This window comes from Schistosoma mansoni, chromosome W (genome assembly GCF_000237925.1).
Source record: "Schistosoma mansoni strain Puerto Rico chromosome W, complete genome".
NCBI classification, from domain to species: domain Eukaryota; kingdom Metazoa; phylum Platyhelminthes; class Trematoda; order Strigeidida; family Schistosomatidae; genus Schistosoma; species Schistosoma mansoni.
The window spans coordinates 54,886,029-54,910,878 of NC_031502.1; the positions used below are offsets into that span (position 1 = coordinate 54,886,029).

At 36.0% G+C, this 24,850-nt stretch overlaps 1 non-coding gene across 1 annotated transcript; it reads left to right on the forward strand.

The window, feature by feature from the left end:
• The first annotated feature begins 11,719 nt into the window (after positions 1-11,719).
• On the forward strand, positions 11,720-11,785 carry Smp_tRNA_01792_Gln_TTG.1.1. The gene has a single exon. It is a non-coding gene (tRNA).
• Positions 11,786-24,850: the final 13,065 nt, after the last annotated feature.

Genomic DNA, 24,850 nt, shown 5'->3' on the forward strand with positions numbered 1-24,850 from the left:
CACTGGTCGTGGATGCGCACTGCTGAGGAGTCCCACAATAGGACGAAACGGCCGTCCAGTGCTTCCAGGTTTTCCCTGGTGGTCTAGCTTCAATTGACTCACGCTTTCAACTATGGAAATTACTGAATTATTTATCGTACTGTTCATAGCCTAAATGCCACAGTTTCATAATAACTAGATAATTGCAATCTATAGTGTTCCAACTGCTTAACTAAAGAATTACAATGTGAGCATGAGTTTAGATTCTATGAAATCAAAGTCAATTCGACATAAAAAGTTGTACAGTGTTCATGAGATTTCCAAGATTCTGAAGATAATGGATCTACTTACTTTATATCGTTTAAACCTTCATTTCGTGAATGGCAGGTTTATCTTAATATACGAAATGTTTCACAGTCAATGATACATTTAAATGTTGCCTAGTGATTAAAACGTTTACAATTGATTAATCACTAGGTGGTGATCAGTGTCATGTATGCGAGGTCCTTCTTAGTGCAGATAGAATCCTACCTACTAAGTTACAATAAAACCAATAGTCTAGGTGACCCAACACTGTGTGCACTATTTTGGGATAAGATGGCGGTTAGAGGTAGTAGATCTGCACTAAGAAGGACCTGACACACATGATATTAATCACCACCCACTGATCAATCAGTTGTAAATGCTTCTTAGTCCTACAGGAGGTCAGTCACGACCCGGATAACCCAGTGGTAACCTCTCTGACTGTGAAGCTGGGTGACACGGGATCGAATCCGTCAAGTAGCATCAGTTCCCTCAAGATTACAGGTACACCTTCCTGACGAGTGTCAAATAGAATGAAACCTAGCTTAGAATATTGAATAAAATGATAATTGAAGCAATCACAAGTGAAATTTCCAAATAATCTGTTTGTTTTTACGATTTAAAATATGAAGCTAAGTGAAATTTAAATTAAAAAACTTGACCCCATTGGACAAGCAAGTGGCTATCAGGACTCAGTAGCTGAGTGGATAACGCGATAGCGTTTGAAGCGAACGATACTGGGTTCGAGTCCAAGAGTGAACATCAACTATGAGATGTAGGTACATCCAGTTGACGAGTCCCAAATAGGACGAAACGCGCGTCAAACTGGATTCCACTGCTAGTCACTATCCATCTTTGCTTACATTAAGTGAAATTTAGTTGTGAAAACACAAAACAAACAACAATTTCTTTTGACATTTTAATCATTTTCAGTAATCATACTGATATACACGTGCTACCAAGCTGAAAGATGTTGTTTGTTTGTTGTTTTCTAGGAATTTACAGTTACAATAATAAGAGATATAAACTAAACATGAATTACAAACAATAAATCAGTAAGAAAACTAAGGGTCTATTGTGGATATTGTATCCGCTAGGATACTAAGCCTTCTTCTTAGTGTTCACGTAAAGGATGAACTAAAGTTAAAATCTGTTTACCTGTAGTCTTGTACTTTGTATTCTTGAGAAGAATTATACCTTAGAGTATAAATCCAGATGCAGTAAGCTTGAACTCCTCTCTGTTTAAGTAAGCGAACAATTCAATTCAATTTAATCTTCACTATAGGGTTGTGGAGATTGTTGAGTTAAGATTAATATCATGCATGGATCAATGTTAGACCACCATTCGAAACCTGGAAGCACTGAATGGTCGTTTCGTCGTAGCACGAGACTCCTCAGGAGAGCACATCCACTATCCCGAACTCGGAGATCGAACCCAGGATTTTCGGTCTCTCGTAGGAATGCTTAACCTCTAGACCACTGAGCCGTGCGGAACTGTGGATAAGCACTGTTGAGGAGTCCCATACTAAGAAGAAACGGCTGTCTAGTGTTCCTAGGTTTCGAATAGTAGCCTAACATTGATCCATTCATGATATCAATCTAAATTTAATGTTTCTTCTAAATACTAAATAAACTATCTTTTACGTAGACATATGCAATTCAGTATACAGAATTACTTAAAATAATATCTGTACTACTCAGTCAGTCATAAACGAATTTAGCACTTGTATTACAGCATTCCTAACACAGTAATGTTTGCTGCTTTTATTCCAAGCTCTCTGTTTCACTTTTTTCTATTAACAGATGACTACAATGACTCGCTGACGGTAACGGAATTAACCTTGGGTACGCTGTTCATATACATCAAAAGAATGTTGTGTAGTGAACAAGAACACAAGTGTGGACAACCAAATGTATTAGAATTCAAAATTATAGGAGATCTTGATAAAATATCAATCAATCGTCTCAGACTTCATTGTTCTTTCATTTTCACATCAATCATTCTTTGTTCTCGTCCTTTTCTCTTCGATCTTCTCAACTTTCTACCGTCAGACCATTCCTTTTCGATTGATGATACATACTACTTATATTTGTCAACATCAATAGCGCACACTACAGTTATAGGATTACTTACTTACTTACGCCTGTTACTCCCAATGGAGCATAGGCCGCCAACCAGTATTCTCCAACCCACTCTGTCCTACCCCTTCCTTTCTAGTTCTATCCTGTTGTTGTTCATTCTTCTCATGTCTGTCTCAGTTTCTCGGTGTAATGTGTTCTTCGGTCTTCCTCTTCTCCTTTGGCCTTCAGGATTACAAATGAGGGCTTGTCTTGTGATGCAGTTCGGTGCTTTCCTCAATGTGTGTTCTATCCACTTCGAACGCTTCTTCCTGATTTCTTCCTCCACTGAAATCTAGTTTGTTCTCTTTCAAAGTAGGTTGTTGCTCATAGTGTCTGGCCAACGGATCCGAAGTATTTTGAGTAGACAACTGTTGATAAACACCTGTATCTTATGAATGATGGCTTTCCTGGTTCTCCAGGTTTCCACCCCATACAGTAGAACTGTCTTGACATTTGTATTGAAAATTCTAACCTTGGTGTTGGTTGACAATTGTTTTGAGTTTCAGATGTTTTTCAATTTTAAATATGCTGCTCTTGCTTTGTGGATCTGCGCCTTCACATCTGCATCAGATCCACCGTATTCATCAATGATACTGCCCACATATGTAAATGTCTTTACATCCTCCAAAGCTTCTCCGTTGACAATTATAGGATTATGTGGATTTTACAATTGATTGATTATTGAATAGGGAACAGTCTCATATATATGTCAAGTCCTACTCAATACAGATAGAATTCTATCAATATATCCACTTGTCTTAATAACTTAATACCACATGAGAATATTGTTTAAAAGGTTATCTTTTCTTTTCTCAATGTATTATTCAACTCACTATGGACTTTTAAAACCAAAATTTTTTTAGGTTCCACATCATCTATGGCAACTAATTCACAAAATCAATTAAATCTAGTTTTCTAGGACATCAGGATAATAAAAAAAATTCAATAGTTAAACATTTTTTGTTTGTTTGAAAACTGTGGAATTTCCAAGTTGTAAAATGTTAAAAATGCATAGATGATAAGTGCCTTGTTCCTCTCTCCCTCCCCCCCTCTCCCCCCCTCTCTCTCTGTCTCCACATATATATATGTACACAATGAGAAGATAAATCAGTTTTATTGTACTACAATAGTACTAAACAATGTATAATATTCCCCCCTTTTTTTACTTAAAGTAATGGAATCTATCATTGTCTTTGAATTCTACGTTACAAATTTTTCTTTTGAAGATCAAATCTCAACTGACCTTTATAAAAGTATAATATCAGAAACAAATGACCAAATATACAGTTATTTCGGGTATTTTTCTTTTAAGCAAATATTTTTGTTAGAATGAAGGTTTGTGGAAATTGTAGGAATTTCATGGTTAAAATGATGAGTTGATTTAAGCTAGACTACCCTGGAAAACCTAGAAGTAATGGTCGGACGTTTCGTGCTGTTGTGAGACTCCTTAGTAGAGCGCACTCACGATCCTGCATGCGGGATTCGAGCACAGGACCTTTGGTCTTGTGTGCGAACGATTAATCTCTAGACCATTGAGCTGGTATCCAACGGTATTAAGGTGTAATTTAAACTAATCCACGATATCGCGCAAGCACCACCACTGTCTTTAGTGAGTAATTACCTCACAACAGACACGATTCGACTTTACTAGTCACGTCTATTCACTAGAACTCTAGTGAAAGCATCTTGAAGCCAGTCACTAGTGAGCACAGGATGATTAATGTTAGAATGAGGGTTTATGGAACTTCTAGTAAATTAATGCTTAAATTCATGAGTCGATGTAAGCTAGATCGTCATTGAAAACCTGAAAGCACTGGACGGCTATTTCGTCCTAGTACAGGACTCCTCAGAAGTGTGCATCTAGGACGGTCTATCTTAAACTGACTCATGAATTCAATCATTAAATTTTTTTGTTCAAATAGAATTTACACTGAAATAATAAATTATTTAGCTTCTTAGTTGAGATCTTGAGTCAAGTGAGGCTAGACTACTAAGGAAAACCTGGAAGCACTGGATGGCCGTTTCGTCCTATTGTGGGACTCCTCAGCAGTGCGCATCCACGATTTCGCCTCGCGAGATTCGAACCCAAGACCTACCAGTCTCGCTTCAATTGACTCATGATTTCAAATACTGAAATCTCCATAAAAACTCCTTCTGATATTTAACTTCTGTTAATTAGCAATGAAATCCATTTACTTTCTATTATTTACTTACTTACTTTCGCCTGTTACTCCCGATGGAGTATAGGCCGCCAACCAGCATTCTCCAACCCACTCTGTCCTACCCCTTCCTTTCTAGTTCTATCCTGTTGTTGTTCATTCTTCTCATGTCTATCTTCATTTCTCGGCGTAATATATTCTTTGGTCTTCCTCTTTTCCTTTGGCCTCGACGATTCCATGTGAGGGCTTGTCTTGTGACGCAATTGGGTGATTTCCTCAAAGTATGCCTAATCTAAATCATCCGGCTGCATCCTAGCTGTCCACTGTATCCCGTGCATTCCTCCAGATGTTGACGTCTTCATGATCCAGTCGATCACCAGGAGAAAGAGAAAGGGTGAGAGTAAGCAACCTTGCCTAACATCGGTCTTTACCTCAAATGAGTCGGTGAGTTGTCCTCCATGGACGATTTGCCAGTTTAATCCATCATAGGAATTCTGTATGATATTGACTATCTTCTCAGGCACGCTTTAGTGTCAAAGAAGCCTCCATAGTGTATTCTATTATTTATTTAAGTGGTAAATGAACTCTTTTTATGCGATCTTAGTTCCACTTAGTCAGTTTTATAAGCAGTTTATCATATCAATAATAATCTATGTTATTCACTTGTAATTGATTACTGAAAATTATGTAACCTTAAAGCCTCTTTAACTAACTACTAAGGTAATAAATAGTTCAATATGTTTCAATAATTGATTAAATTATATCAATACTTAGGTGAGGACATATCACTTTGCTCATTATTGTTGATCATTTCTTTCGGTGGTACCATAATTTATGGACGACCTTTGAACGATGCCAAAGTGATATTGAGTGTTCACTTGGTAACTAGGACCAAATGAGGGTTACGAACCAATATGAGGAATTAGAATTATGATTTACAGTTGATAGTTAAGGTTAGGAATTAGATTTTGGGGTTTTTATCACGAATTGATATCAACTATAATGCCAAGACTCTATTTAGCCAAATGGATGAGTGAATTTATACTGGGGTCTATGTTGATTATAACTGATCACCTACCAATCAGATAGTTATAATCAATAGTATTGAATGATGATTGTGATTTACTGTGAAGTCACTGAGATTGATCAACATAAGCCATGAAATATTATGTTAAGTAGTTAAGAGATATCATGTTCAATGTGACGAATCCTGGAAATTGTAAATTCAATACCGTTTTGTATTTATGTAAGATCATGAATGGATCAATGTTAGAATACTAGTCACTAGCTTGAAGATGGATTTCCGGGAGTTCTAGTTAGAAGTCAAGACTAATAGAGTTCAATCCGTGTCTGTTGTGAGGCAATTACTCACTGAAAATAAATGGAGGACGATCGCGCAATATCTATGATTGATTGAAGTTAGACATTAACATAGTTGGATACCGACTCAATGGTCTAAAGGATAAATGTTTGTGCGCGAGATCGAAGGTCCTGGATTCGAATCCTGCATGCGGGTTCATGGATTTTACACTACTAAGGGGTTCCATAGTAAGACGAAACAAGTGTGCAGTACTTTCAGGTATTATTAATCATATTTCTAGGTATCCAGTCATTTGTTACAATAATGATTTCAGAATATCTTTGTATGTATGATAATCATCTATAACATTTCATGGATACATAGGTAGATAGATGTGTGGATAAACAGATAGATATTTCTCTAATTTGTCTGTAGTTTGTGATCTATACATGCCGACAACACACTGAATAACTTTTAATAGGTAACTAAGTTGAATTCTGTCGGTTCGTGTGTTTGTTATAAAGATAAAAGAGAAAAACGTAATAATCAATATCAATCTACCAGTATATGACAAAAAACTGTCTTTATTCTTTACAAAACAGATACAATAACATTAGAAAAATAGTTAAATGAAATCAAAGAGTAACTCTTAGATAATCTATAAATGAAACAATGAAAAAGAGAGCGATCGCGCGTATGACCGATAGGTCTTGGGTTCGAATCTCGTGAGGCGGGATCATGGATGTGCACTGCTGTGGAGTCCCACAATAGGACGAAACGCACATACACTGCTTCCAGTATTTCCATGGTGGTCTAGCTTCAATTGTTTCATGATCCCAACTATATAAAATTACTAAAATCTCCACAAAACTCTATTCTGATAATGATCATATGCTCACTAGTGACTAGCTCCAAGAGATATTTCCTGGAGTTCTAGTGAGAAGCAGTAACCAGTTGAGTTCAACCAGGTCTGTTGTGAGATATCAACTTACTTAAGACAATGGTGATCGGTTCCTCAACTTCGTGGATTGGTTGAATTTAGACATTAACACCGTTGGATACCGGTTCAGTGGTCTAGAGACTATGCACCCGCGCGGGATCATGGATGTGCACTGCTGAGGAGTCCCACGATATGACGAAAAGGCCGTCCAGTGCCTTCAGGTTTCCCATGGTGATCTAGCTTCAATTGACTACAAAATTACTGAAATCTTCACAAAAATTCTTCTAATAAAATTAAATTCTATTGAAATATTAATCTTTATTTCTGATACACTATTTGATTTTATACATCATATTTATGTATGTGTATAAGTGATTGATGCCCCCAAATACCCTGATACGGACGAGAGTGGAGAGAGTCCGCTCTCACTCTCGAAATGCTCTCACATGGCCACGCGAATTTATAGCCTCTGACAGGAAAGTCCTACTCACCGCCTTCTCGTGGTGGGGATGTTGTTTACGAAATTGAGAGGATGAAAAGAGAATGTCAGGCGCTTTAACCGGGTTGATAGATGTGGAGGATCCACCTAGGGGAGTTGGAAAACCCCGATTCCAAACCAATGGTCCACATGGGCTCCAGTATCCTGATGGAACGAATGGCGTATGAACCTATTGTTGATCACCGTCTACCATGGGAATACATCTCCTCACGATGCTCCACTGCCTTGTGAATCAGATCTTTAGGTCAAAGGCTCCGGGTATGGCCCCCTAAGAAAACCACCTGCTTCGGTCTGGGCACATGGGCAGTATCTCAGCCCTCACACAAATCAAATGAGATTTGTGAGGCGCATATGTATCTGGTGCTCCATTGTACCAATATTTATGTGTTTAAACAATAAGTAATAATAATAATAATAAGTGATTGGTTGAAAATATTTGTTTACTTCTTGAATCGATTATCGATTTCTGATGAAGCTCACAAATTGGTCATCATCAATACTTACTTACTTACTTCGATCATTTTTTCTGGTTAGCTATTTTTTTTATAGAGTGTTAGTGTTCTACGGAATGGGGTCGCCAACCCAATGACCAACCCTCTGTTATACCGCGTTGAGTGAGTGCGTGCCCTGTTAGATATATGATATATATGCCCTGTTTGATATATACGAACGTGCTGATTCCCGCCAATGATGGAGCAGTGATTTATCGATCGGATCAATAATACACATAAGCCGTATGAGCAGTCTTGAGTACTTATCAGTTCTGCTTTCTGCCTAGTCCAGCCAGTTAAGTTCAGAACACCAATAACAGCCTCTGAAATATGAATTATTATTATGAAACATACTGAGTTTATATACCAAACAGACTGACCATATCGTACCATAAAATAGAAAATAACATTTGTACAAGATTTGGCCAAATGTGGTTGTGAATGTGGGGAACATTATTCAATAGATTGGGTATTACTTAGGAATGGTAAATCGTGCAGTGATAGTCTATGGGTCAAAATGAAGTTTATAATAAGAGGAACATGAATATGAATAATCTAGTTACTTAACAATTATACAATAGGAAATATATGTATCATATTGGTTCATAAATAGTCCTCAAAAGTTATCATTCATAAATCTCCACAAGATATGACACCCTCCTCCTTTATCCGGGCTTAGGACCGGTAGTAACTAGGGCTAAATTATATAATAGTACTGTAAATTCTATTTTATTGCATGATCTGTGGGCGAGAATGATAATGATTGGTTGTTTTGCTGAGTCAGATATGTAGGTATTGTAACAGGTGTTATAAATATTATATATACACCTATCCTTATTATTATTATTGTGGATTAACTGTTCCTTGTTGTTGGATTGTGTCGGATTTTGGGTGTATGGCAATATATTGACATTCTAATCAGGCTAATCTTGTGTTCTTGATCTGAGTTGTGTGTTGAAGTCCTGTAGAATAGATGACCTGGGTGAGAATCTAGTGTAGATATTCGTCTAAGGTAAATGAACGTCCGAAATACGTGTAAAAAGTGAAAGGACTGTTATAATAAGAAACCCTAGAGTTATAATAAGTATCCTATCGTTTATAACATTGCATATTTCCTTTTGTTACCATTAAAATGTACATTTCAGAAATATTCATCTTACATTCATCTTCAACTGTATATATCCATTTTTGTATTGGTTTCTAGAATCTTCCTATTATTGATTTAGGACTACAATTGATCAGCCTATTATTATCATATGTGTATCTTGTACAAATGATCAAAGTGTATATTAACTCTGGGATACATGTACATTCAATTGATGGGTACAAAATAGGACGAAACACACTTTTTAGATATCACTGTTAGCCACTATCATCTTAGCTTATGACATATTTTTTTTCATAGGTCTGCATTTATTCTTTACTCAACTTTCTATAGTAAGCAAAGATGAATAGTGGCTAGCAGTGGAATCCAGGACGCGCGTTTCGTCCTATTTGGTACTCGTCAGCTGGATGTACCTGCATCTCAGAGTTGATGTTCACTCTGGGATTCGAACCCAGTACCTTTAGCTTCAATTAGAGACTGACCAGCTGCAATCCTAACACATCGATGGGAAGATTAAAAAAAACAATACCATATGAATTTTAACTTTTTATAGTTATTTGGTAAATTAGAAAACCATACTGTAATACTTCATTTGTAAAATGTTCATTCATTGTCTTAGGCTTCATTGTTCTTGGATTTTCATACTAATTGCTTCCTGTTTCTGTTCTTCCCTTCTCGATATTCTCAATCTTTTGCTACCAGATATTCTATTCATGATCCATGATATATATATACTACTTATGTCGATATAAGTAACCCACACCATACTATTACTTCATGTGTTCATTATATATATTGGTTTGTATTTCAAGTGTTTGTTTTTTTTTCTTCTTTTTGGATTGAACACGTTTCATTATCAAAATTAGGTAACTTATTAAACTTGAAAATATTTTCTCATTGAATATTTTCAACAAAACTACTATGGATAGTTTGGTTAGCGTTTTTTCTTAGCGAGTTAGTTTTCTACGGGATGGGATTGCTAAACCCATGATCAACCGTCCTCCTTTATCCGGGCTTGGGATTGGCAGTGTCCCACGGAGGAGCTACAGGTGGAGTTACTACGGATAGTTAATAAATATAACAATGAGAAATTTTCTAGTAATGTCTGCCATTCGTTCAATCGATTTTTTCAATAGTATACTAGCAACAGGCCTACTAATTATGTAATAATTTAAATGTACAAAGGAAAATAATGGTAATCATTGAGTTTAGCTAGCATAAGATAGATCTAGATTTACTTGCTTACTTACGCCTGTTACCCCTCGTCGAGGAGCATAGGCCACACACCAGTTTTCTCCATCAAACTCTGTCCTGGACAATCCTTTCCGGTTCTTTCCAGTTAACGTTCATCCTTCTCATATCTGCTTCTATTTCCCGTCGTTATATGTTCTTTGACCTTTCTATTCTCCGCTTCCCTTCACCATTCCATGTTAGGGCTTGCCTCGTGATGCAGTTTGGTAATTTCCTCAATGTGTAACCTATCCATTTCCAAAGTCTTTTCCTAATTTCCCCTTCAGATGGAATCTGGTTTGTCCTCTCCCATAGAAGGCTGTTGCTCATAGTATTCCGACCAGAGAATGTTGAGTACTTTGCGTAGACAACTGTTTATAAATACTTTTACTTTCTTGACGATAATTGTAGTAGTCCTCCATGTTTCAGCTGCGTAGTGTAGAACTGTCTTGAAGTTCGTATTAAACATTCCTACTTTGAAATTAGTTGAGAGTTATTTTGAGTTCCATATGTTCTTCAATTGTTGGAATGCTGCCCTTGTTTTGCCGATCCTCTCCATTACATCTACATCAGATCCTCCTTGTTCATCAATGATGCTTCCCAGGTACGTGAATGTTTCCATCTCTTCCAGAGTTTCTCCATCAATTGTGATTGGGTTGGTTGGTGTTCTGCATATTGTATTTGAGGATGTATCTACGTATTTACCTCCTCTTCAATTAAAGGAAAAATGCATACATTTTTTGAAACACGTTTCCTAATTCATCCTTTTTATTGTAAAAAATATTAAGATATTATTAGTGGTATTGTAGTGAACAAGAACACGACCGGGGACACTCGAATATAATTAAGCACAAATTACAGACTATCTCACTAAATTCTGATAATCATACAGTAGTAAACAGTTAATTTGCAAAGTAACAACCAATTGTCTCAATCTTCACTATTCTTTCTGTAAATATCAGTTCATCTTCTCTGATTTCATTGTTCATGCCTTTTCGTACCGATTGTGCTTCATTCCTGTTCGTTTCCTTATCGATCTTCTACCAAAATACATTGAATATCTAACCATTACTATATACTACTTATATGGATATAAGTAGATCACACTACAGTATTATTATTATTATTATTATAGTAAGCATAATATTATTATATTTTCTAATGGTTTATAAACCAAGTATATAAACAAATCACATTTATACTTAAAAATAAAAAAAGAAAAAAATATTACACACTTTATTGTAGGGTATTCTAAACAATCTCTATCAATATTGATTTTATTGATTTTTCATCAATAAAAGGAAATTAGTTTTTTGTTGTTAAGAGAATACTCTCTCATGAAGTGTTTACATAGATACATGTGATGTTAAAGTGGTTTTTCTTTTTTAGTTTTTTTTCACCTAATCAATAAGTGAAACCTTAATATACTTGATTGTACAGTTTATATGGAAGTTTCAATCTTATTGAAACCATTCATATAATGAATTCACTTAGTATTGTTTGTTTGAATCTTCCCATCGATATGTTTAGGACTGCAACTTGTCAGTGAATTCAAACTTCACCCCATCGCACAAGCAAGTGGCTATCAGGACTCAGTGGCCGAGTGGATAACGTGATGGCGTTTGAAGCGAGGGTACTGGGTTCGAGTCCCAGAGTGAACATCAACTCTGAGATGCAGGTATATCCGGCTGATGAGTCCCAAATAGGACGAAACGCGCGTCAAACTGGATTCCACTGCTAGCCACTATCCATCTTTGCTTACCATTCATATAATGTATTAGTTGAAATGATAGGTTTTAATTAATCATATTAGTAGTTAGTGTACAAATGAATCTAGATGATTTAGATTTCGCAGATGATCTGGATCTTCTATCACACACTCAACAACAAATTCAGGAGAAGATGACCAGTGTAGCAGCAGCAGCCTCAGCAACAGTAGGTCTCAATATACAGAAAGGGAAAAGCAAGACTCTCTGATACAATACAACATGCACCAATCGAATTACACTTGACAGAGAAGCTTTGGAGGATGTGGAAACCTTTACATATATGGTCAGCATCATTGATGAACACGGTGGATCTCATGCAGATGTGAGGGAGAGGATCGGCAAAGCAAGAGCAGCATATTTACAATTGAGGAACATCTGGAACTCAAAACAATTGTCAACCAACACCAAGATCAGAATTTTCAATACAAATGTGAAGACAGTTCTACTGCATAAGGCGGAGACGTGGAGAATTACGAAAGCTATCATGCAGAAGATACAAGTATTGATTAACAGTTGTCTACGCAAAATACTTCAGATCCATTGATCAGACACTATCAGCAACAAGTTACTGTGGGAGACAACAAACCAGATTCCAGTGGAGGAAGAAATCAGCAAGGAGCGCTGGAAGTGGATTGGGCACACATTGATAAAATCACCCAACTGCGTCACAAGACAAGCCCTCACATGGAATCCTGAAGGTCAAAGGAGAAGAGGAAGACCGAAGAACACATTACGTCGAGAAATGGAGGCAGACATGAGAAGAATGAACAAAAGTTGGATAGAAGTAGAAAGGAAGGGGTAGGACAGAACAGGTTGGACAATGTTGGTTGGCGACCTATGCTTCATTGGGAGTAACAGGAGTAAGTAAGTAAGTAAATAAGCAGGCATTGTTCCTAACTTATTCCTAATTTATCAGTTACAGTATCTCACACTCACAGCTACTTTGGACCTGATCTTGCATAAGTGCTATTTTCCATTTTATGGTATCATGCGATCCAATTTGCTTGTATATAAACTATGTATGTTTGGAATAAATAATTTATATAACGGAGGCTGATATTAATCTTCTGAATTCAACCGGAAGAGCTAGGGAGGGAAAAGCATCAATAAAGGGGTTAGGCTGCTCATATTGGTCAATACGTCATTGTTGTCTCACAGTGTTAAGATTGTGTAAGTCGTATTCTGATTGGCGAATGAATCACATGATATATTACCCTGGCAAAAGTCATAACAGTAACTTAAAATAAAAAAAAATCATATCAGATTGGGGGTTTTTGTGGAGATTGTAGTAATTCAATAGTTGAATTTTGATGGAGTTTTGTTAATGTTGACCTTAAATTTGATTTAAGGTCGACAAGAACCAATCAACATCGAGGTGTACAGGACAAGCTGTGAATCACATGTGGAGAAATTCAAACACTTCACTTCTACCCGAAATTTGTGCTGATGATGTCGTTCAGAAGGACGATGAAAGCTCCACGATCAAACCATCCAGCTCAGAGAACAAAACCCCATCAAAATCACACACAGCTACAAATCTTCTCGACCATCTCTTAATTGATGAATTCATGAATGGATTAAAGCTTGACTACCATGAAAAACCTCGAAGCATTGGACAGCCGTTTGTACTAGTAGGAGATTCATCCCAGGTTTTCCATGGTGATATGGCTTTAATCGATTCAGTTCGTATCCGTGGTTATCACTCATTTATCAACAGTTGGTTTTTATTCAAATACAATTATCAATTCAACGTAATTATGATATCAAATAGATCGTTTCCACTTCTTAGTTATCATATTATTCAGGAGTCAACATCACTGATTAGGGATTGTAAAACGTTTTATAACAATATTACTAATAATGTTAGCTGATGAAAAGTCTTCAATTCTAATGATGATTTCATGTTATTCTGAACATCATGTTTGAAGACATAAGTACAGATAACTTTCCGGGACCTATTAATGAACGATTATTCTTGTTATACCTAGAGCTTTAGTTTCATGCTATGCCACGTACTACTAGACTACTTGAACGATAGGACCCGCAACGTCGCAAGAGAGAAAACAGAAGACTAGCAAGTAGGAACTTTTATTTCCCAAACATTGTCAAAATATAGTACAGAAATCCCATGCATTTATAGTTTTTGACTGAGAGTAAATCATCATTTCAGACAACCAATAGGCACATAGGGGTCATTCTTATCCATCCAATGGGGAAGCTACACGTCGACATTCTATAATATTCCCCTAGCAGTGATTGGATGGAATGTCTCGGCTCTTTCTGGGCTTCTTGATGCTTCCTAGAGTTTATTCTATATATATTCTTATTGTTTAACTATTGAGTCATTAGATTGTGTATATCTATATTCATCTTATTAAAAGCTACATTTTGATCTATGGATTATTATTATACGAATTACTGCCTCTAAATTATATTCAATTTATTGATTATTGTCTGTCATGCTAGGCGGGCAAGGAACCAATAAGGACGCTAGACTGCTCATACTGGTCGAACGTCATTGATTTGGCACAGTGTTATGATTGTAAAAGTCGTATTCCGATTGGCGGACAACTCACGTGATAAAAAGTCGGACATAAGATCATAACAAGTTGGCTTACGGCATTCTTCTCAGTTCATTTGAATTTATCATACGATCAGGATATATATGAAATTTTACAAATTTATGTATATGGTTTAAAATGTAGATATTTATAATTATAAGTATCAAAAGGGGTTCTGTTGAGATTTTAGTAATTTTATAGTTGAATTCATGAGTCAATTAAAGCTAGACCACCACGGTAAACCTGGAAGCACTGGAAGGCCGTTTCGTCCTATTGTGGGACTCCTCAGCAGTGCGCATCTACGATCCCGCCTCGGGAGATTCGATTCCAGGACTTATCAGTCTCTCGCGTAAGCGCTCAACCACTAGACCACTGAGCTGGCCGGTATCCAACAGTGTTAATGTCTAACTTCAACCAATCCACGAAATTGAGCAACTGTCCACCATTGTCTTCAATTGACTCATGAATTCAACTATAAAATAATTATAAGTGTCTGAGATTGTAGAGATTAAAAATAATACTTCAGTTGAAGAGGATTTCAAAAACTTACTGTTCCTGGACAAGGTTGTAACCTTGTTTTATGAATTTTATTCTATAGACCTCTATACATCCTGGTTTATTTACTGATATTGGGATTGAGTGGAAAATATGAAAATGTAATGGGAAAGAAAAGAGAGATGTAAATGAATACCATCTATTCGTTTATATATCTAATATGACTCCCTGGTTGAAGTCCTAGAGATTAGACATCTTACTATCTTGAAATGTTTTAAAACATGCCTCAGTATAAAATTCACTGTTGCTGATGGTATTTGGTCTGTGAGTGTTGAGCATTTTATAAATACCTGTTTATACCTGTTTATAAATACCTGTACCTTCTTGAAGATGGATGTAGTAGTTCTCCACGTCTCAGCTCTGTACAGTAGAATTGACTGTCTTGACGTTCGTATTGTTCCGATTTTTGTATCCTGATGAAGCGTCCTTCTTTCCAGTCCGTTGGCACTTGTTCCTCTTCCGAAATCGTCTTGAATAAAAGGTGAAGCATGTTTGCAGTTACTTCAATGTTTAACTTCAGTGCTTCAGATGGTGTTTTGTCAGGTCCTGCCGCTTTTCCGCTCTTGATTTGTCTGTTTATAAATAACTACTGAAATCGAAAAGTTACAATTATGCATTTGTCATGAATTTTTAAAGGAATCATTATTTCACATCTTTACTTGTTTTTCACTCTTTCCAGTTTATTTTTAACTGATTCATTAGACTATTCCTGTTCTTTAAACAATATTTCTATGGTGGACAACGCGATAGTGTTTGAAACGAACGGTACTGGGTTTGAGTCCCAGAATGAACGTTAACTCTAGGATACAGGTTTATCCAGATGATGAGTCCCAACTAGGACGAAACGCGCGTCAAACTGGATTCCACTGCTAGTCACCATCATCCATCTTTGCTTATAATGTTTGTGAATTAAGATATTATCGAGACAATACTCACAGTATGTACATATATGCCAATAAGAGACTGATCAATTGCAGTGTTAGACATCAATGGGAAGATTCAAACAAACAACAACAACTGAATTTAATATTTCTACTTACTTACTTACGCCTGTTACTCCCAATGGAGCATAGGCTGCCGACCAGCATTCTCTGCCTGTAGCTCCTCCGGGGGCTACTGCCGGTCCCAAGCCCAAGTAAAGGAGGAGGGTTGGGCATGGGGTGGTTAGCGACCCCATCCCGTAGAAAACCAACTCGCTATAAAAAAAACGCTAACCAGAAAAAAATTAGTATTTCTAGGGTAGATATAAATCGTTCAATGATTAGATGTCAACATATCCAGTTGTTTTACACTAATATAAATCAATATAGATACATGTGATAATAGTTTGGGAATGTATACCTGTATTAATATAAACAATTTTAAGTTACCATATCTATGACAATCCTAATTTCAAAACCAACCAAGCAAACAAACAAACGATATACCCAATTTACCCAGCAACTAAAAAAAGTTCTCTAATCACTGATTGGTTGATTCAATTTTTCAATAGAATATAATTCATATTGTCATTGTAACTTTGTACTTTCTATTGACCATTTACATTTATAATTATGTCCTTGATAGAGAAAAAAAAGATTTTTATTTGTATTTTGTTCGAATAATTGGATGAAGAAATGATTTGGTTAGGAAGTTGATAATAATAGAACATTCATTATGAACTAATCTGATGATGGATAGTGACTAGCAGTGGAATCCAGGATGCGTTCTTCTTATTTGGGACTCGTCAGCTGGATGTATCTGCATCCCAGACTTGATGTACACTCCAGGACTTGAACGCACTACCGTTCGTTTTAAACGTCATCGCGTGGTTCCATATAGGACGAAACGCGCATCCTAGATTCCACTGCCAGCCACCATCATCCATCTTCTCTTAGAATTCTTGTGAATTAAGGCAGTATCAAGGCAACAAGTACAGTATGCATAATTACCAATAACAGACTGATCATTTGAAGTCCTGAACATTAATGGGAAGATTCAAGTAAACAATACCAAATGAATGAAACCTGATGTTTATTATTAAACAATGATATCATATCATACCATTTGAATTAGGTCAGAATATTGATCATAGATGAATGTTTAAATCTTCTAAAACAATGTTTACATACTCTTGTTTAGATCTTTTACAAAGAACTGATCAGCTTAATTCGACATATAATTCATGGTATCTCACTATTTAATACTAATAGTTGTATCAAATTGAGTGAATAATTGCTTTCAATAACTTCATCATTAGGCTCTATATGAATTCAACTGCTCCTGTGGAACTAGTTAAATAGGTCGTCCTCAGAAGGTTTTGTCCTTGAGTGCTCATGAAGATATACCAGCATGGTTTGGAAAAATAGTAAGTAAATCTACTAACAATATCATTCTTCCTCATTTGGTAGATAGTAAACATCATATTGAAACAGATGAAGTTTTCTCTGTTATATATGTACCTCAAAGATCTAGATTACAGCTACTTCACTCAGCCGAAGCCATCTGGATCAACTCGGGAAAACCGAACTTATGTATCCAGAAAAGGTATATCTAACCACTGTGTTTACCATGGCCCACAACTGGATCATCGGATACCTAGACTGGATATTGTTGTGAATTTTAAAAAAATACAAGCTGTATGCCAATTCGTTATTATTTTATGTCCGGCTTTTATCATGTGAATTATCCACCAATCGGAATACGACTTGTGTAGTCTTAGCACTGTGCCAAAACAACGACTTCGACCAGTATGAGCAGTCTAGCGTCCTTATTGGTCTCTTGTCCGCCTAGCCCTTCCAATTGAGTCCAGAACACCAACAGCAGCTTCTGCTATGCGAATCTATGCAAATTATTTATTTCAAGCACACTCGGTCTATATATCAGACAGACAGACCGCATCACATCATAAAATAGAAAATAATATTTGTACAAGATCAAACCAAATGTGACTGTGAACGTGGGAGACAATAATCAATAAACGGAATATAATTTAAGGACAGTAAATCGTATAATAATAATAATCCATAGGTCAAAATGAAGCTTATAATAAGATGAATAGAGATAGACACAATCTAACTACTCAATAGTTATACACTAAGTATATATATGGAATAATAGTCCATCAATAGGTCCTGGACGTTATCCGTACTTATGTCTTCGCTAGGATATAACAGATATTATAGACCTTTTATTCCCCCTCCCAATTCCTTTTGTGTTTATATCTCTCCTAATCTCCACACATTCATCTTTCTCAATTCATATGAATTCTTTTTTATCTTAATTACTTTGATAATACCCCTTTTATTATATATTGTATCCATACAACGATATTATTATTATTGCCTCAATTAACAAGATGAAGTTCTCTTACTATGCATTTACTTTACATGATATTACTGTCATATTGATTGTGACTTGACACTTTACAACAGATCATTCTTGACCTTTATTGAATGACCTTCCTAATTAACAAATAACACAATTTTGAAATATTTATGTTGTAACAGACTCAAAATACTCAACATTCACTGACCGGATACTATCAGCAATAGCATTTTATAGGAGAGGACAAACCAGCTTCTACCTGAAGAGGAAATTAGGAAAAGACGTTGGAAGTGGATGGGACATACATTGAAGAAATCACCAAATTGCATCACGAGGCAATCCCTAACTTGAAATGCTGAAGGGAAGCAGAAAAGCGGAAGGCCGAAGAACACATTACTTTGGGAAATAGAAGCAGATATGAAAAGGATGAATGTTGACTGTAAAGAACTGGAAAGGAAGGCTCAGGACAGTGTTGGATGTAGAATACTGGTGTGCGGCCTATGCTCCTCGACGAGGGCTTACAGGTGTAAGTAAGTAAACTAAGTAACAATTGTAAAGATTCACCACCTTTTTATTATGTAACATTGTCAAATCACAATAATCATAGACTTATAACTGTAGAACCTAATGTTGAAGTTATTGAAAGCAATTGTTCGCTCAAATATTCTATGGGAATGTTGAGGATTTCTAGCTCAGGTGGATGATTTTGATAGAGTTTGGTTCTCTGAGCTGGATAGTTTGGCTGTGAAACTTTCATCGTTCTCCAATTGAAAGATAAAATCAAGATAAAAAAGTAAATAATGGTAGGTAAAAGTTTAACATCAACTAAACACGATTAAGGTCTACAGAACAAACTGGGAGTCATATATATATAGAAATCTGAATATTTCACTTCTACTTAAGGTTTATACTGATGATGTCGTTCAGAATAACAATGAAAGCTCCACGAGTAAATCATCCAACTCAGAGAACAAATCCACATAAAAAATAGAATTCTCAGCGCAAAGTATTTCAACAAGTTTCCTTTTCTTATCTCTTGAACGATCTTGGCGATCAATAGTAAGTGATCACTAGTTAGAAGTTAGCAGTCCAGTCAATCGACATCTGACTAATGTACATTCTTTTCGATGTATATTGCCAGCAACTACGATGTCTTTCATTGAGCTTTTTTGTAACTTGTACAGTGGAAGGTTGTATACTTTTCAGTAACCCACCTGAATAGATTATGCGATTAGCAAACATAATGATGTGTTAAAGTAATCAAAAGCAGATAACTTGTTGAAATATCTAGATGACAGGAACAAGTAGTTCAGATATTCAAGGAAGTCGGCAAGTTTTTCATTATAAAACGCTTTAATGAGGAAATAATTGAAAAGATATTTCTTCTCTTAACTTAATGTTTACCATGATTTCTATGAACATGTTTCATTATTTTCTATTTATTGTTTATTTAACAAACTTGTATGTGTTTCTGTAAGAATGGCTTGTTGGTGAATTTAAGGAAGCCTCAAGAAGCCCAGAAAGAGCCGAAGACATTCCATCCAATCACCACTAGAGGAACATTCTAGAATGTCGACGTGTAGCTCTCCTATTGGATGGATAAGAATGACCCCTATATGCCTATTGGCTGTCCGAAATGATGATTTACTTTCAACGGAAAACTATAAATACATGAGATTTTTGTACTATACTATTTGGGGAATAGCATTCCTATTTACTAGTCTTCTGTCTTCTGATTTTTCGATGTAAGAAGGTTCTAGCGTTCGAGTGCTCAAGTATTACACGACATACTAAGGATCTAAGTTCGTGATATAACAGTTTCATGTTAACTTCATTCGATTGAAATATTCAAGAGATTGAATGAATCTTAAACAAAAGCATATAAAGCTTTTATGTATAAATGAAAATTTTGTACTTTAAAAAAAATGCTTTTTTCTATGTTGACTTAATCACAGATAAAACATAAAATGTCGATAGGTATTAATATCAGGTTTGCCTCCAAATGATCTGGTACGATCGGGAGTGGCGGGAGTCCACTTTCCCTCTCCAAATGTTCTCACATGGTCACGCGCATATAGCCTCTCACAGGGAAGTCCTACTCACTGCCTTCTCGTAGCATAACTGTTGTTTACGAAATTGAGAGGATGAAAAGTGAATGCCCGGCGCTTTAACCGGGTTGATGGACACTGAGATTCCACCTAGAGGAGTTGGAAAACCCTGATTCCAAACCAATGATGTACATGGGATCCAGTACCTTGAGGGAACAAATGGCATATGAGTCAATCGTTGATCACCGGTTATCATTGGATTGAATCTCCTTTTGATGCTCCACTGCCTTGTAAATCAGATCATTAGGTCAGAGGCTCCGGGTGTGGTCCCCTAAGAAAACCACCTTCAGTTTGGTCACCTGGGTAGTATGACAGCCCTCACACAAATCAAATGAGATTTGTGTGCCGCATATATATCTAGTGCTTCCTTGTACCAATATTTATGTGTTTAAATAAATAAATATTTCAAGGACTGACCAGATAGTTTCATATACATCCCAACAAGTAGAAAAATCCGTATTTCTGATGTTTCGTAACTTAATATAAGTTACTTCTTCAGGGTAAATAAATAACCAAGGTAAATTAACGTAAGTCGAAATAAATTCCCTTGGTGTTGTTTACTTGTATCTTCCCATCATTATTAAGGACTGCAATTGATCAGTCTCTTGTTGGCATATGTGCATTCTGTGCGGACTACTTGTAAGTCGAAACAGTATAAAAGAAAGTAATACAGCATATTTTCTTTGTGCTATTTCAACTTGTGTTTATTTGATGTTAATTATTTATTTACTCTGAAGAAGTGGCGTATATTAAGTCACAAAACATCAGAAATACAAATTTTTCTACTCAGAATATAACGACAAAAAAAATTATATAGTTAAAATCGTGAGTTAATTGAAGCTAGACCATCATGGAAAACCTGGAAGTACTGGATGGCTGTTTCGTCCTATTAAGAGACTCCTCAGCAGTGCGCATCTACGATCCCGCACTCGTGAGATTCGAACCCAGGACCTATCAGTCTCGCGCGCGAGCGCTCAACCACTAGACCCTTGAGCCGGCATCCAATGGTGTTTATGTCTAACTCCAACCAATCCACGAAGTTAAGTGCTCTGGCACGAGACGAGGTCGTGGATGCACACTACTGAGGAGTCCTACAATAGGACGAGTTGATATCTCACAACAGACCTGGTTGAACTCCACTGGTCATTGCTTCTTACTAGAACTCCAGGAAATACCGGCTCTGTGGTCTAGAGGTTAAGCGATCGCGCGCAAGACTGATAGGTCTTGGGTTTGAATCTAGCGAGGCGAGATCGTGTATGCGCACTGCTGAGGATTCCCATAATAGAACGAAACGGCCGTCCAGTGCTTCCAGGTTTTCCCTGATGGTCTAGCTTCAATTGATCCACGCTTTCAACTATGAAAAATACTAAATCTTCACAAAACCCCCTCTGATAATAAAAATCGATAATTAACTAAGGGTATATCAATATTTCAAGGTAAATGTACTTTACACGAATAGTTTCTTTATAAGTTGATAAATCACTTATCAATAGGAAGAATGTTTTACACATTTAGTTCCATATTACAGCCATATTCATTCAATAAGGTCATTAAAGTAGTAAATCAAATTGTTATATTTAGTATAAGGCATACCTGAAATACACCTAATCATATTGATAAAACCACGAACTATCATCTGACTGATTGATGAAAAGAGAACATATGATGATGATATACTATACTGATCAATATAATTTATATTACCCTGGTCTAATTGAATGAATGAATATGGTTGTGTAATGAAAGTTGTTTTTTTTAAAACTTTTATCTGAAAGGTGTTTTGTGGATATTATGGTAATGTAATAGTTGAGTTTATGAGTCAATGAAAGCTAGACCATAATGGGAAATCTGGGAGCACCGAACGGCCATTTCGTCCTATTGTGGGACTCCTCAACAGTGTACATCCATGATCTCATCCTATAGACCCGGTCTTGTGTGTGAACGCTTAACCTGTAGACCATTGAGCCGGCATCCAATAATGTAAATGTCTAGCTTTAACCAATCCATGAAATTGTGCCACTGTCCACTATTGTCTTCCGTGAGTTAATATCTCACAACAGAACCGGTTAAACTCCGCTGGTCACTACTTTTGTCTAAAACCTTAATGGATCATAAACATATTTTTAGTCATCACTACTTCATAGATAATCTGGAAGTTTCTCATCATGAACTCATAATCTACAAAACTCATCAATAAAATAGTGTAAATGTAGATTATTGAATTTGAAAGTTAGCGATCTCTTCGAGTTATAAACTGATTGAGATTCAATATGTAGAGAATTCAATTTCAACTTAGTTGTTGAATAGTATAGTTCTTGACAAAAAGATTTAAAGATTTCGGGTTAGATACCATATATATAGACTTATGGTTACAAATTAATCAAAAGTTTCAAAAGGAATAGAAACAGCTGATATTTATACGGGAAATATTAATACATAACCGATAGTTTATTTTATCTAATAGTAGAAAACGATAGACGGCCTTCTTGAGCATCTTGGCTACCTGTTCCAGCCGTCTAGATACTTCAACAAGTTATCTAATTTTGCTTGTTTTGATACATGGCTATTAATCATACAGCCTATTCAGGTGCGTTTCTGAAAGGTGTACAACCTTTCTCTGTAAAGGTTACAAAAGGCCTAATCAGAGATATCGTGTTTCCTGGGAATATGCAGCGAAAAGAATGTAGATTATTCAGATGTCGATTGACTGGGTTGATGACTTCTAACTGGTGATCACCGAATATTTATCGTCAGGATCGACGAAGAAGTAAGAAACAGAAACTTGTTGGAATACTTTGTGCTGAGAATTCGATTTTTTACCAAAAAATATAATATTGAATAAAGCTAATAATAATAACATCGAAGGTCCTGAGTGAGAGATTGTGGTTGAACACTGCTTGGGAGTCCAATATTAGGATGAAGTGGCCATCCACTGATGGTCTAACATTGATCGATTGGTGTTTTCAATCAAAAATAGAAACTCTTTAAAAAGTATAACTTATGGAAATTAACATTTGAGAGGTTAGAACTAGAATTTATCGAGTTTATTTGATAAAATTGAAGTAATAAGAGGGTAGCTACATAAACTCTTAATATAACTTTTAGAACATAAAACTAATTCCTAATCAATCCACAAATAAGTTATGAAAGTAATTAGTCATTAACTAGAAAAGAAAATCAGTGGCCGAGTGGATAACGTGATGGCGTTTGAAGCGAAAGATACTGGGTTCGAGTGCCAGAGTGAACATCAACTCTGAGATGTAGGTACATCCAGTTGACGAATCCCAAATAGGACGAAACGCGCGTCAAACTGGATTCCACTGCTAGCCATTATCCATCTTTGCTTACAAAGAAAATCATAGATTACAAATAAATTTCATAAAAAATGTTTGTCAAGTTCTAATAATATTTATGACATTCTAAGGTTACTTACTTCAATGTTTATCTGATTTCAAATGGAAGAAATAATGGTAAAAGTATTCATCTGCTGATGTCTTTATACCGAAGAAGTTTTTCAGCTAAACTCACATTACTCTGTCATTATGATCTTAAATCTATGTAATTGAATTTTCTTAGTACAACTATATAAAATAGTTATGTGAAAAGAAACGCGTTAGTTGTGAATATATATTACTACTACATATTAGGAATAATCAATATATGTAGTTGAACTATGCACTGTAACAGGATTTTGACACATTATATGGTTGTAGTGTGGGCTACTTATATCCACACAAGTAGTATATAACGATGGTCGAGCATGAAATGTATTTCACTAGAAGATCGATAAAGAAACAATGAAAACGAAAAGTTATTGGTATGAAAATGCATGAACAATAATAATCGGAGACGATGAACTGATATTTACATAAGGAATGATCAAGATTGAGACCAATGATTAATAGTTTGTAAATTAACCGTTTACTGTATGGTTGTCAGATTTTACTGAGATAGTCTATAATTTCCGCGTCAAATACATTCGATTGTCCCCACTTGTATTTTGTTCACTATAAGGTTAGTATATATTGTATGAATTGATATTAATTGTTCTTGTATTTACATTAACGATCATCAACCAATATCATACATGGTTCTAGATTTTGTAAGGATGAAACCTTTATTGATTAATTTATTGTACAATCATTAAGATTATTATTATTTATTTAAACATATAAATGTTGGTACAAGTGGGCACCAGATATATATGCGCCGCACAAATCTCATTGGATTTGTGTGAGGACTGTGATACTGCTCAGGTACTCAAACTGAAGCAGGTGATTTTCTTAGGGAGCCACAACCGGAGCCTTTGAGCTAAAGGTCTGATCAACAAGGCAGTGTAGCATCGTGAGGAGATGCAGTCCCATGGTAACCGGTGACCAACGATTGATTTATACGCCATTTGTTCCCTCAGGATACTGGGTTCC